The 16,190-nt window shown below is 41.1% G+C and overlaps 1 protein-coding gene across 3 annotated transcripts in view; it reads right to left on the bottom strand.

The window, feature by feature from the left end:
* Positions 1-16,190, bottom strand: part of LOC106604262 (actin filament-associated protein 1-like 1) — a 171,894-nt gene that overhangs the window by 25,708 nt on the left and 129,996 nt on the right. The window lies entirely within an intron of this gene.

The raw sequence follows: 16,190 nt of genomic DNA, 5'->3' as shown, positions 1-16,190 counted from the left end.
CACAATGGAGGATCATCAACACTATGGAGGATCATCTAACACTATGGAGGATCATCAACACTATGGAGGATCATCAACACTATGGAGGATCATCTAACACTATGGAGGATCATCTAACACTATGGAGGATCATCAACACTATGAAGGATCATCAACACTATGGAGGATCATCAACACTATGGAGGATCATCAACACTATGGAGGATCATCAACACTATGGAGGATCATCTAACACTATGGAGGATCATCTAACACTATGGAGGATCATCAACACTATTGAGGATCATCAACACTATGGAGGATCATCAACAGTACTGAGGATCATCAACACTATGGAGGATCATCTAACACTATGGAGGATCATCTAACACTATGGAGGATCATCTAACACTATGGGGGATCATCTAACACTATGGAGGATCATCACCCACTATGGAGGATCATCTAACACTATGGAGGATTATCAACACTATGGAGGATCACCAACACTATGGAGGATCATCAACACTATGGAGGATCATCAACACTATGGAGGATCATCAACACTATGGAGGATCATCAACACTATGGAGGATCATCTAACACTATGGATTATCTAACACTATGGAGGATTATCTAACACTATGGAGGATCATCTAACACTATGGAGGATCATCTAACACTATGGAGGATCATCAACACTATGGAGGATCATCAACACTATGGAGGATCACCAACACTATGGAGGATCATCAACACTATGGAGGATCATCAACACTATGGAGGATCATCTAACACTATGGAGGATCATCAACACTATGGAGGATCATCAACACGATGGAGGATCACCTAACACTATGGAGGATCATCTAACACTATGGAGGATCATCAACACTATGGAGGGTCATCAACACTATGGAGGGTCATCAACACTATGGAGGATCATCAACACTATGGAGGATCATCAACACTATGGAGGATCATCAACACTATGGAGGATCATCTAACACTATGGAGGATCATCAACACTATGGAGGATCATCAACAATATGGAGGATCATCTAACACTATGGAGGATCATCTAACACTATGGAGGATCACCAACACTATGGAGGATCATCAACACTATGGAGGATCATCTAACACTATGGAGGATCATCTAACACTATGGAGGATCATCAACACTATGGAGGATCATCACAACTATGGAGGATCATCTAACACTATGGAGGATCACCAACACTATGGAGGATCATCTAACACTATGGAGGATCATCTAACACTATGGAGGATCATCAACACTATGGAGGATCATCAACACTATGGAGGATCATCAACACTATGGAGGATCATCAACACTATGGAGGATTATCTAACACTATGGAGGATCATCTAACACTATGGAGGATCATCTAACACTATGGAGGATCATCAACACTATGGAGGATCATCAACACTATGGAGGATCATCAACACTATGGAGGATCATCAACACTATGGAGGATCATCAACACTATGGAGGATTATCTAACACAATGGAGGATCATCAACACTATGGAGGATCATTTAACACTATGGAGGATCATCAAACACTATGGAGGATCATCTAACACTATGGGGGATCATCTAACACTATGGAGGATCATCACCCACTATGGAGGATCACCAACACTATGGAGGATCATCAACACTATGGAGGATCATCAACACTATGGAGGATCATCAACACTATGGAGGATCATCAACACTATGGAGGATCATCTAACACTATGGATTATCTAACACTATGGAGGATTATCTAACACTATGGAGGATCATCTAACACTATGGAGGATCATCTAACACTATGGAGGATCATCAACACTATGGAGGATCATCAACACTATGGAGGATCACCAACACTATGGAGGATCATCAACACTATGGAGGATCATCAACACTATGGAGGATCATCTAACACTATGGAGGATCATCAACACTATGGAGGATCATCAACACGATGGAGGATCACATAACACTATGGAGGATCATCTAACACTATGGAGGATCATCAACACTATGGAGGGTCATCAACACTATGGAGGGTCATCAACACTATGGAGGATCATCAACACTATGGAGGATCATCAACACTATGGAGGATCATCAACACTATGGAGGATCATCTAACACTATGGAGGATCATCAACACTATGGAGGATCATCAACAATATGGAGGATCATCTAACACTATGGAGGATCATCTAACACTATGGAGGATCACCAACACTATGGAGGATCATCAACACTATGGAGGATCATCTAACACTATGGAGGATCATCTAACACTATGGAGGATCATCAACACTATGGAGGATCATCACAACTATGGAGGATCATCTAACACTATGGAGGATCACCAACACTATGGAGGATCATCTAACACTATGGAGGATCATCTAACACTATGGAGGATCATCAACACTATGGAGGATCATCAACACTATGGAGGATCATCAACACTATGGAGGATCATCAACACTATGGAGGATTATCTAACACTATGGAGGATCATCTAACACTATGGAGGATCATCTAACACTATGGAGGATCATCAACACTATGGAGGATCATCAACACTATGGAGGATCATCAACACTATGGAGGATTATCTAACACAATGGAGGATCATCAACACTATGGAGGATCATTTAACAATATGGAGGATCATCAAACACTATGGAGGATCATCTAACACTATGGGGGATCATCTAACACTATGGAGGATCATCACCCACTATGGAGGATCATATAACACTATGGAGGATTATCAACACTTTGGAGGATCACCAACACTATGGAGGATCATCAACACTATGGAGGATCATCAACACTATGGAGGATCATCAAAACTATGGAGGATCATCTAACACTATGGAGGATTATCTAACACTATGGAGGATCATCTAACACTATGGAGGATCATCTAACACTATGGAGGATCATCTAACACTATGGAGGATCATCAACACTATGGAGGATCATCAACACTATGGAGGATCATCAACACTATGGAGGATCATCAACACTATGGAGGATCATCAACACTATGGAGGATCATCAAACACTATGGAGGATCATCAACACTATGGAGGATCATCTAACACTATGGAGGATCATCTAACACTATGGAGGATCACCAACACTATGGAGGATCATCAACACTATGGAGGATCATCTAACACTATGGAGGATCATCAACACTATGGAGGATCATCAACACTATGGAGGATCATCAACACTATGGAGGATCATCAACACTATGGAGGATTATCTAACACAATGGAGGATCATCAACACTATGGAGGATCATCTAACACTATGGAGGATCATCAAACACTATGGAGGATCATCTAACACTATGGGGGATCATCTAACACTATGGAGGATCATCACCCACTATGGAGGATCACCAACACTATGGAGGATCATCAACACTATGGAGGATCATCAACACTATGGAGGATCATCAACACTATGGAGGATCATCAACACTATGGAGGATCATCTAACACTATGGATTATCTAACACTATGGAGGATTATCTAACACTATGGAGGATCATCTAACACTATGGAGGATCATCTAACACTATGGAGGATCATCAACACTATGGAGGATCATCAACACTATGGAGGATCACCAACACTATGGAGGATCATCAACACTATGGAGGATCATCAACACTATGGAGGATCATCTAACACTATGGAGGATCCTCCATAGTGTTAGATGATCCTCCATAGTGTTAGATGATCCTCCGTAGTGTTAGATAATCCTCCATAGTGTTAACACTATGGAGGGTCATCAACACTATGGAGGATCATCAACACTATGGAGGATCATCAACACTATGGAGGATCATCAACACTATGGAGGATCATCTAACACTATGGAGGATCATCAACACTATGGAGGATCATCAACAATATGGAGGATCATCTAACACTATGGAGGATCATCTAACACTATGGAGGATCACCAACACTATGGAGGATCATCAACACTATGGAGGATCATCTAACACTATGGAGGATCATCTAACACTATGGAGGATCATCAACACTATGGAGGATCATCACAACTATGGAGGATCATCTAACACTATGGAGGATCACCAACACTATGGAGGATCATCTAACACTATGGAGGATCATCTAACACTATGGAGGATCATCAACACTATGGAGGATCATCAACACTATGGAGGATCATCAACACTATGGAGGATCATCAACACTATGGAGGATTATCTAACACTATGGAGGATCATCTAACACTATGGAGGATCATCTAACACTATGGAGGATCATCAACACTATGGAGGATCATCAACACTATGGAGGATCATCAACACTATGGAGGATTATCTAACACAATGGAGGATCATCAACACTATGGAGGATCATTTAACAATATGGAGGATCATCAAACACTATGGAGGATCATCTAACACTATGGGGGATCATCTAACACTATGGAGGATCATCACCCACTATGGAGGATCATATAACACTATGGAGGATTATCAACACTTTGGAGGATCACCAACACTATGGAGGATCATCAACACTATGGAGGATCATCAACACTATGGAGGATCATCAAAACTATAGAGGATCATCTAACACTATGGAGGATTATCTAACACTATGGAGGATCATCTAACACTATGGAGGATCATCAACACTATGGAGGATTATCTAACACTATGGAGGATCATCTAACACTATGGAGGATCATCTAACACTATGGAGGATCATCAACACTATGGAGGATCATCAACACTATGGAGGATCATCAACACTATGGAGGATCATCTAACACTATGGAGGATCATCTAACACTATGGAGGATCATCTAACACTATGGAGGATCACCAACACTATGGAGGATCATTAACACTATGGAGGATCATCTAACACTATGGAGGATCATCAACACTATGGAGGATCATCAACACTATGGAGGATCATCAACACTATGGAGGATCATCAACACTATGGAGGATCATCTAACACTATGGAGGATCATCTAACACTATGGAGGATCATCTAACACTATGGAGGATTATCAACACTATGGAGGATCATCACCACTATGGAGGATCATCAACACTATGGAGGATCATCAACACAATGGAGGATCATCAACACTATGGAGGATCATCAAACACTATGGAGGATCATCAACACTATGGAAGATCATCTAACACTATGGAGGATCATCTAACACTATGGAGGATCACCAACACTATGGAGGAGCATCAACACTATGGAGGATCATCTAACACTATGGAGGATCATCAACACTATGGAGGATCATCAACACTATGGAGGATCATCAACAGTATGGAGGATCATCAACACTATGGAGGATTATCTAACACTATGGAGGATCATCTAACACTATGGAGGATCATCTAACACTATGGAGGATCATCAACACTATGGAGGATCATCAACACTATGGAGGATCATCAACACTATGGAGGATCATCTAACACTATGGAGGATCATCTAACACTATGGAGGATCATCTAACACTATGGAGGATCACCAACACTATGGAGGATCATTAACACTATGGAGGATCATCTAACACTATGGAGGATCATCAACACTATGGAGGATCATCAACACTATGGAGGATCATCAACACTATGGAGGATCATCTAACACTATGGAGGATCATCTAACACTATAGAGGATCATCTAACACTATGGAGGATCATCAACACTATGGAGGATCATCAACACTATGGAGGATCATCAACACTATGGAGGATCATCAACACTATGGAGGATCATCTAACACTATGGAGGATCATCAACACTATGGAGGATCATCAACACTATGGAGGATCATCAACAGTATGGAGGATCATCAACACTATGGAGGATTATCTAACACTATGGAGGATCATCTAACACTATGGAGGATCATCTAACACTATGGAGGATCATCAACACTATGGAGGATCATCAACACTATGGAGGATCATCAACACTATGGAGGATCATCTAACACTATGGAGGATCATCTAACACTATGGAGGATCACCAACACTATGGAGGATCATCAACACTATGGAGGATCATCAACACTATGGAGGATCATCAACACTATGGAGGATCATCTAACACTATGGAGGATTATCTAACACTATGGAGGATCATCTAACACTATGGAGGATCATCAACACTATGGAGGATCATCAACACTATGGAGGATCATCAACACTATGGAGGATCATCAACACTATGGAGGATCATCAAACACTATGGAGGATCATCTAACACTATGGAGGATCATCTAACACTATGGAGGATCACCAACACTATGGAGGATCATCAACACTATGGAGGATCATCTAACACTATGGAGGATCATCAACACTATGGAGGATCATCAACACTATGGAGGATCATCAACAGTATGGAGGATCATCAACACTATGGAGGATTATCTAACACTATGGAGGATCATCTAACACTATGGAGGATCATCTAACACTATGGAGGATCATCAACACTATGGAGGATCATCAACACTTTGGAGGATCATCAACACTATAGAGGATCATCAACACTATGGAGGATCATCAACACTATGGAGGATCATCAAACACTATGGAGGATCATCAACACTATGGAGGATCATCTAACACTATGGAGGATCATCTAACACTATGGAGGATCATTTAACACTATGGAGGATCATCTAACACTATGGAGGATCATCTAACACTATGGAGGATCATCAACACTATGGAGGATCATCAACACTATGGAGGATCATCAACAGTATGGAGGATCATCAACACTATGGAGGATTATCTAACACTATGGAGGATCATCTAACACTATGGAGGATCATCTAACACTATGGAGGATCATCAACACTATGGAGGATCATCAACACTATGGAGGATCATCAACACTATGGAGGATCATCTAACACTATGGAGGATCATCTAACACTATGGAGGATCACCAACATTATGGAGGATCATCAACACTATGGAGGATCATCAACACTATGGAGGATCATCAACACTATGGAGGATCATCTAACACTATGGAGGATTATCTAACACTATGGAGTATCATCTAACACTATGGAGGATCATCAACACTATGGAGGATCATCAACACTATGGAGGATCATCAACACTATGGAGGATCATCAACACTATGGAGGATCATCAACACTATGGAGGATCATCTAACACTATGGAGGATCATCAACACTATGGAGGATCATCAACACTATGGAGGATCATCAACACTATGGAGGATCATCTAACACTATGGAGGATCATCTAACACTATGGAGGATCATCCAACACTATGGAGGATCATCAACACTATGGAGGATCATCAACACTATGGAGGATCATCAACACTATGGAGGATCATCTAACACTATGGAGGATTATCTAACACTATGGAGTATCATCTAACACTATGGAGGATCATCAACACTATGGAGGATCATCAACACTATGGAGGATCATCAACACTATGGAGGATCATCAACACTATGGAGGATCATCAAACACTATGGAGGATCATCTAACACTATGGAGGATCATCTAACACTATGGAGGATCACCAACACTATGGAGGATCATCAACACTATGGAGGATCATCTAACACTATGGAGGATCATCAACACTATGGAGGATCATCAACACTATGGAGGATCATCAACACTATGGAGGATCATCAACAGTATGGAGGATCATCAACACTATGGAGGATTATCTAACACTATGGAGGATCATCTAACACTATGGAGGATCATCTAACACTATGGAGGATCATCAACACTATGGAGGATCATCAACACTTTGGAGGATCATCAACACTATAGAGGATCATCAACACTATGGAGGATCATCAACACTATGGAGGATCATCAAACACTATGGAGGATCATCAACACTATGGAGGATCATCTAACACTATGGAGGATCATCTAACACTATGGAGGATCATTTAACACTATGGAGGATCATCTAACACTATGGAGGATCATCTAACACTATGGAGGATCATCAACACTATGGAGGATCATCAACAGTATGGAGGATCATCAACACTATGGAGGATTATCTAACACTATGGAGGATCATCTAACACTATGGAGGATCATCTAACACTATGGAGGATCATCAACACTATGGAGGATCATCAACACTATGGAGGATCATCAACACTATGGAGGATCATCTAACACTATGGAGGATCATCTAACACTATGGAGGATCACCAACATTATGGAGGATCATCAACACTATGGAGGATCATCAACACTATGGAGGATCATCAACACTATGGAGGATCATCTAACACTATGGAGGATTATCTAACACTATGGAGTATCATCTAACACTATGGAGGATCATCAACACTATGGAGGATCATCAACACTATGGAGGATCATCAACACTATGGAGGATCATCAACACTATGGAGGATCATCAAACACTATGGAGGATCATCTAACACTATGGAGGATCATCTAACACTATGGAGGATCACCAACACTATGGAAGATCATCAACACTATGGAGGATCATCTAACACTATGGAGGATCATCAACACTATGGAGGATCATCAACACTATGGAGGATCATCAACAGTATGGAGGATCATCAACACTATGGAGGATTATCTAACACTATGGAGGATCATCTAACACTATGGAGGATCATCTAACACTATGGAGGATCATCAACACTATGGAGGATCATCAACACTATGGAGGATCATCTAACACTATGGAGGATCATCTAACACTATGGAGGATCATCTAACACTATGGAGGATCACCAACACTATGGAGGATCATTAACACTATGGAGGATCATCTAACACTATGGAGGATCATCAACACTATGGAGGATCATCAACACTATGGAGGATCATCAACACTATGGAGGATCATCAACACTATGGAGGATCATCTAACACTATGGAGGATCATCTAACACTATGGAGGATCATCTAACACTATGGAGGATTATCAACACTATGGAGGATCATCACCACTATGGAGGATCATCAACACTATGGAGGATCATCAACACCATGGAGGATCATCAACACTATGGAGGATCATCAAACACTATGGAGGATCATCAACACTATGGAGGATCATCTAACACTATGGAGGATCATCTAACACTATGGAGGATCACCAACACTATGGAGGAGCATCAACACTATGGAGGATCATCTAACACTATGGAGGATCATCAACACTATGGAGGATCATCAACACTATGGAGGATCATCAACAGTATGGAGGATCATCAACACTATGGAGGATTATCTAACACTATGGAGGATCATCTAACACTATGGAGGATCATCTAACACTATGGAGGATCATCAACACTATGGAGGATCATCAACACTATGGAGGATCATCAACACTATGGAGGATCATCTAACACTATGGAGGATCATCTAACACTATGGAGGATCACCAACACTATGGAGGATCATTAACACTATGGAGGATCATCTAACACTATGGAGGATCATCAACACTATGGAGGATCATCAACACTATGGAGGATCATCAACACTATGGAGGATCATCAACACTATGGAGGATCATCTAACACTATGGAGGATCATCTAACACTATAGAGGATCATCTAACACTATGGAGGATCATCAACACTATGGAGGATCATCAACACTATGGAGGATCATCAACACTATGGAGGATCATCAACACTATGGAGGATCATCTAACACTATGGAGGATCATCAACACTATGGAGGATCATCAACACTATGGAGGATCATCAACAGTATGGAGGATCATCAACACTATGGAGGATTATCTAATACTATGGAGGATCATCTAACACTATGGAGGATCATCTAACACTATGGAGGATCATCAACACTATGGAGGATCATCAACACTATGGAGGATCATCAACACTATGGAGGATCATCTAACACTATGGAGGATCATCTAACACTATGGAGGATCACCAACACTATGGAGGATCATCAACACTATGGAGGATCATCAACACTATGGAGGATCATCAACACTATGGAGGATCATCTAACACTATGGAGGATTATCTAACACTATGGAGTATCATCTAACACTATGGAGGATCATCAACACTATGGAGGATCATCAACACTATGGAGGATCATCAACACTATGGAGGATCATCAACACTATGGAGGATCATCAAACACTATGGAGGATCATCTAACACTATGGAGGATCATCTAACACTATGGAGGATCACCAACACTATGGAGGATCATCAACACTATGGAGGATCATCTAACACTATGGAGGATCATCAACACTATGGAGGATCATCAACACTATGGAGGATCATCAACAGTATGGAGGATCATCAACACTATGGAGGATTATCTAACACTATGGAGGATCATCTAACACTATGGAGGATCATTTAACACTATGGAGGATCATCAACACTATGGAGGATCATCAACACTATGGAGGATCATCAACATTATGGAGGATCATCTAACACTATGGAGGATCATCTAACACTATGGAGGATCATCTAACACTATGGAGGATCACCAACACTATGGAGGATCATTAACACTATGGAGGATCATCTAACACTATGGAGGATCATCAACACTATGGAGGATCATCAACACTATGGAGGATCATCAACACTATGGAGGATCATCAACACTATGGAGGATCATCTAACACTATGGAGGATCATCTAACACTATGGAGGATCATCTAACACTATGGAGGATCATCTAACACTATGGAGGATCATCACCACTATGGAGGATCATCAACTCTATGGAGGATCATCAACACCATGGAGGATCATCAACACTATGGAGGATCATCAAACACTATGGAGGATCATCAACACTATGGAGGATCATCTAACACTATGGAGGATCATCTAACACTATGGAGGATCACCAACACTATGGAGGAGCATCAACACTATGGAGGATCATCTAACACTATGGAGGATCATCAACACTATGGAGGATCATCAACACTATGGAGGATCATCAACACTATGGAGGATTATCTAACACTATGGAGGATCATCTAACACTATGGAGGATCATCTAACACTATGGAGGATCATCAACACTATGGAGGATCATCAACACTATGGAGGATCATCAACACTATGGAGGATCATCTAACACTATGGAGGATCATCTAACACTATGGAGGATCATCTAACACTATGGAGGATCACCAACACTATGGAGGATCATTAACACTATGGAGGATCATCAACACTATGGAGGATCATCAACACTATGGAGGATCATCAACACTATGGAGGATCATCAACACTATGGAGGATCATCAACACTATGGAGGATCATCTAACACTATGGAGGATCATCTAACACTATAGAGGATCATCTAACACTATGGAGGATCATCAACACTATGGAGGATCATCAACACTATGGAGGATCATCAACACTATGGAGGATCATCAACACTATGGAGGATCATCTAACACTATGGAGGATCATCTAACACTATAGAGGATCATCTAACACTATGGAGGATCATCAACACTATGGAGGATCATCAACACTATGGAGGATCATCTAACACTATGGAGGATTATCTAACACTATGGAGTATCATCTAACACTATGGAGGATCATCAACACTATGGAGGATCATCAACACTATGGAGGATCATCAACACTATGGAGGATCATCAACACTATGGAGGATCATCAAACACTAAGGAGGATCATCAACTCTATGGAGGATCATCTAACACTATGGAGGATCATCAACACTATGGAGGATCATCAACACTATGGAGGATCATCAACACTATGGAGGATCATCAACACTATGGAGGATCATCTAACACTATGGAGGATCATCTAACACTATAGAGGATCATCTAACACTATGGAGGATCATCAACACTATGGAGGATCATCAACACTATGGAGGATCATCAACACTATGGAGGATCATCTAACACTATGGAGGATCATCTAACACTATGGAGGATCATCTAACACTATGGAGGATCACCAACACTATGGAGGATCATCAACACTATGGAGGATCATCGACAGTATGGAGGATCATCAACACTATGGAGGATTATCTAACACTATGGAGGATCATCTAACACTATGGAGGATCATCAACACTATGGAGGATCATCAACACTATGGAGGATCATCTAACACTATGGAGGATTATCTAACACTATGGAGTATCATCTAACACTATGGAGGATCATCAACACTATGGAGGATCATCAACACTATGGAGGATCATCAACACTATGGAGGATCATCAACACTATGGAGGATCATCAAACACTAAGGAGGATCATCAACTCTATGGAGGATCATCTAACACTATGGAGGATCATCAACACTATGGAGGATCATCAACACTATGGAGGATCATCTAACACTATGGAGGATCATCTAACACTATGGAGGATCATCTAACACTATGGAGGATCACCAACACTATGGAGGATCATTAACACTATGGAGGATCATCTAACACTATGGAGGATCATCAACACTATGGAGGATCATCAACACTATGGAGGATCATCAACACTATGGAGGATCATCAACACTATGGAGGATCATCTAACACTATGGAGGATCATCTAACACTATAGAGGATCATCTAACACTATGGAGGATCATCAACACTATGGAGGATCATCAACACTATGGAGGATCATCAACACTATGGAGGATCATCAACACTATGGAGGATCATCTAACACTATGGAGGATCATCTAACACTATGGAGGATCACCAACACTATGGAGGATCATCAACACTATGGAGGATCATCGACAGTATGGAGGATCATCAACACTATGGAGGATTATCTAACACTATGGAGGATCATCTAACACTATGGAGGATCATCAACACTATGGAGGATCATCAACACTATGGAGGATCATCTAACACTATGGAGGATTATCTAACACTATGGAGTATCATCTAACACTATGGAGGATCATCAACACTATGGAGGATCATCAACACTATGGAGGATCATCAACACTATGGAGGATCATCAACACTATGGAGGATCATCAAACACTAAGGAGGATCATCAACTCTATGGAGGATCATCTAACACTATGGAGGATCATCTAACACTATGGAGGATCACCAACACTATGGAGGATCATCAACACTATGGAGGATCATCTAACACTATGGAGGATCATCAACACTATGGAGGATCATCAACACTATGGAGGATCATCAACAGTATGGAGGATCATCAACACTATGGAGGATTATCTAACACTATGGAGGATCATCTAACACTATGGAGGATCATCTAACACTATGGAGGATCATCAACACTATGGAGGATCATCAACACTATGGAGGATCATCAACACTATGGAGGATCATCTAACACTATGGAGGATCATCTAACACTATGGAGGATCATCTAACACTATGGAGGATCACCAACACTATGGAGGATCATTAACACTATGGAGGATCATCAACACTATGGAGGATCATCAACACTATGGAGGATCATCAAACACTATGGAGGATCATCTAACACTATGGAGGATCACCAACACTATGGAGGATCATCAACACTATGGAGGATCATCTAACACTATGGAGGATCATCAACACTATGGAGGATCATCAACACTATGGAGGATTATCTAACACAATGGAGGATCATCAACACTATGGAGGATCATTTAACACTATGGAGGATCATCTAACACTATGGAGGATCATCTAACACTATGGGGGATCATCTAACACTATGGAGGATCATCACCCACTATGGAGGATCATCTAACACTATGGAGGATCATCTAACACTATGGAGGATCATCTAACACTATGGAGGATCATCAACACTATGGAGGATCATCAACACTATGGAGGATCATCAACAGTATGGAGGATCATCAACACTATGGAGGATTATCTAACACTACGGAGGATCATCTAACACTACGGAGGATCATCTAACACTATGGAGGATCATCAACACTATGGAGGATCATCAACACTATGGAGGATCATCAACACTATGGAGGATCATCTAACACTATGGAGGGTCATCTAACACTATGGAGGATCACCAACACTATGGAGGATCATCAACACTATGGAGGATCATCAACACTATGGAGGATCATCAACACTATGTAGGATCATCTAACACTATGGAGGATTATCTAACACTATGGAGTATCATCTAACACTATGGAGGATCATCAACACTATGGAGGATCATCAACACTATGGAGGATCATCAACACTATGGAGGATCATCAACACTATGGAGGAACATCAACACTATGGAGGATCATCAAACACTATGGAGGATCATCAACACTATGGAGGATCATCTAACACTATGGAGGATCATCTAACACTATGGAGGATCATCAACACTATGGAGGGTCATCAACACTATGGAGGGTCATCAACACTATGGAGGATCATCAACACTATGGAGGATCATCAACACTATGGAGGATCATCAACACTATGGAGGATCATCAACACTATGGAGGATCATCAACAGTATGGAGGATCATCAACACTATGGAGGATTATCTAACACTACGGAGGATCATCTAACACTATGGAGGATCATCTAACACTATGGAGGATCATCAACACTATGGAGGATCATCAACACTATGGAGGATCATCAACACTATGGAGGATCATCTAACACTATGGAGGGTCATCTAACACTATGGAGGATCACCAACACTATGGAGGATCATCAACACTATGGAGGATCATCAACACTATGGAGGATCATCAACACTATGTAGGATCATCTAACACTATGGAGGATTATCTAACACTATGGAGTATCATCTAACACTATGGAGGATCATCAACACTATGGAGGATCATCAACACTATGGAGGATCATCAACACTATGGAGGATCATCAACACTATGGAGGAACATCAACACTATGGAGGATCATCAAACACTATGGAGGATCATCAACACTATGGAGGATCATCTAACACTATGGAGGATCATCTAACACTATGGAGGATCATCAACACTATGGAGGGTCATCAACACTATGGAGGGTCATCAACACTATGGAGGATCATCAACACTATGGAGGATCATCAACACTATGGAGGATCATCAACACTATGGAAGATCATCTAACACTATGGAGGATCATCAACACTATGGAGGATCATCAACACTATGGAGGATCATCTAACACTATGGAGGATCATCTAACACTATGGAGGATCACCAACACTATGGAGGATCATCAACACTATGGAGGATCATCTAACACTATGGAGGATCATCTAACACTATGGAGGATCATCAACACTATGGAGGATCATCACAACTATGGAGGATCATCTAACACTATGGAGGATCACCAACACTATGGAGGATCATCTAACACTATGGAGGATCAACTAACACTATGGAGGATCATCAACACTATGGAGGATCATCAACACTATGGAGGATCATCAACACTATGGAGGATCATCAACACTATGGAGGATTATCTAACACTATGGAGGATCATCTAACACTATGGAGGATCATCTAACACTATGGAGGATCATCAACACTATGGAGGATCATCAACACTATGGAGGATCATCAACACTATGGAGGATCATCAACACTATGGAGGATTATCTAACACAATGGAGGATCATCAACACTATGGAGGATCATATAACACTATGGAGGATCATCAAACACTATGGAGGATCATCTAACACTATGGGGGATCATCTAACACTATGGAGGATCATCACCTACTATGGAGGATCATCTAACACTATGGAGGATTATCAACACTTTGGAGGATCACCAACACTATGGAGGATCATCAACACTATGGAGGATCATCAACACTATGGAGGATTATCTAACACTATGGAGGATCATCTAACACTATGGAGGATCATCTAACACTATGGAGGATCATCTAACACTATGGAGGATCATCAACACTATGGAGGATCATCAACACTATGGAGGATCATCAACACTATGGAGGATCATCAAACACTATGGAGGATCATCTAACACTATGGGGGATCATCTAACACTATGGAGGATCATCACCTACTA

The sequence above is a fragment of the Salmo salar genome, chromosome 05, assembly GCF_965601325.2.
Source record: "Salmo salar chromosome 05, fSalSal1, whole genome shotgun sequence".
Classification (NCBI taxonomy): domain Eukaryota; kingdom Metazoa; phylum Chordata; class Actinopteri; order Salmoniformes; family Salmonidae; genus Salmo; species Salmo salar.
The sequence above is the reverse complement of the archived record's forward strand: the minus strand, read 5'-3'. Positions and strand labels throughout refer to the sequence as shown.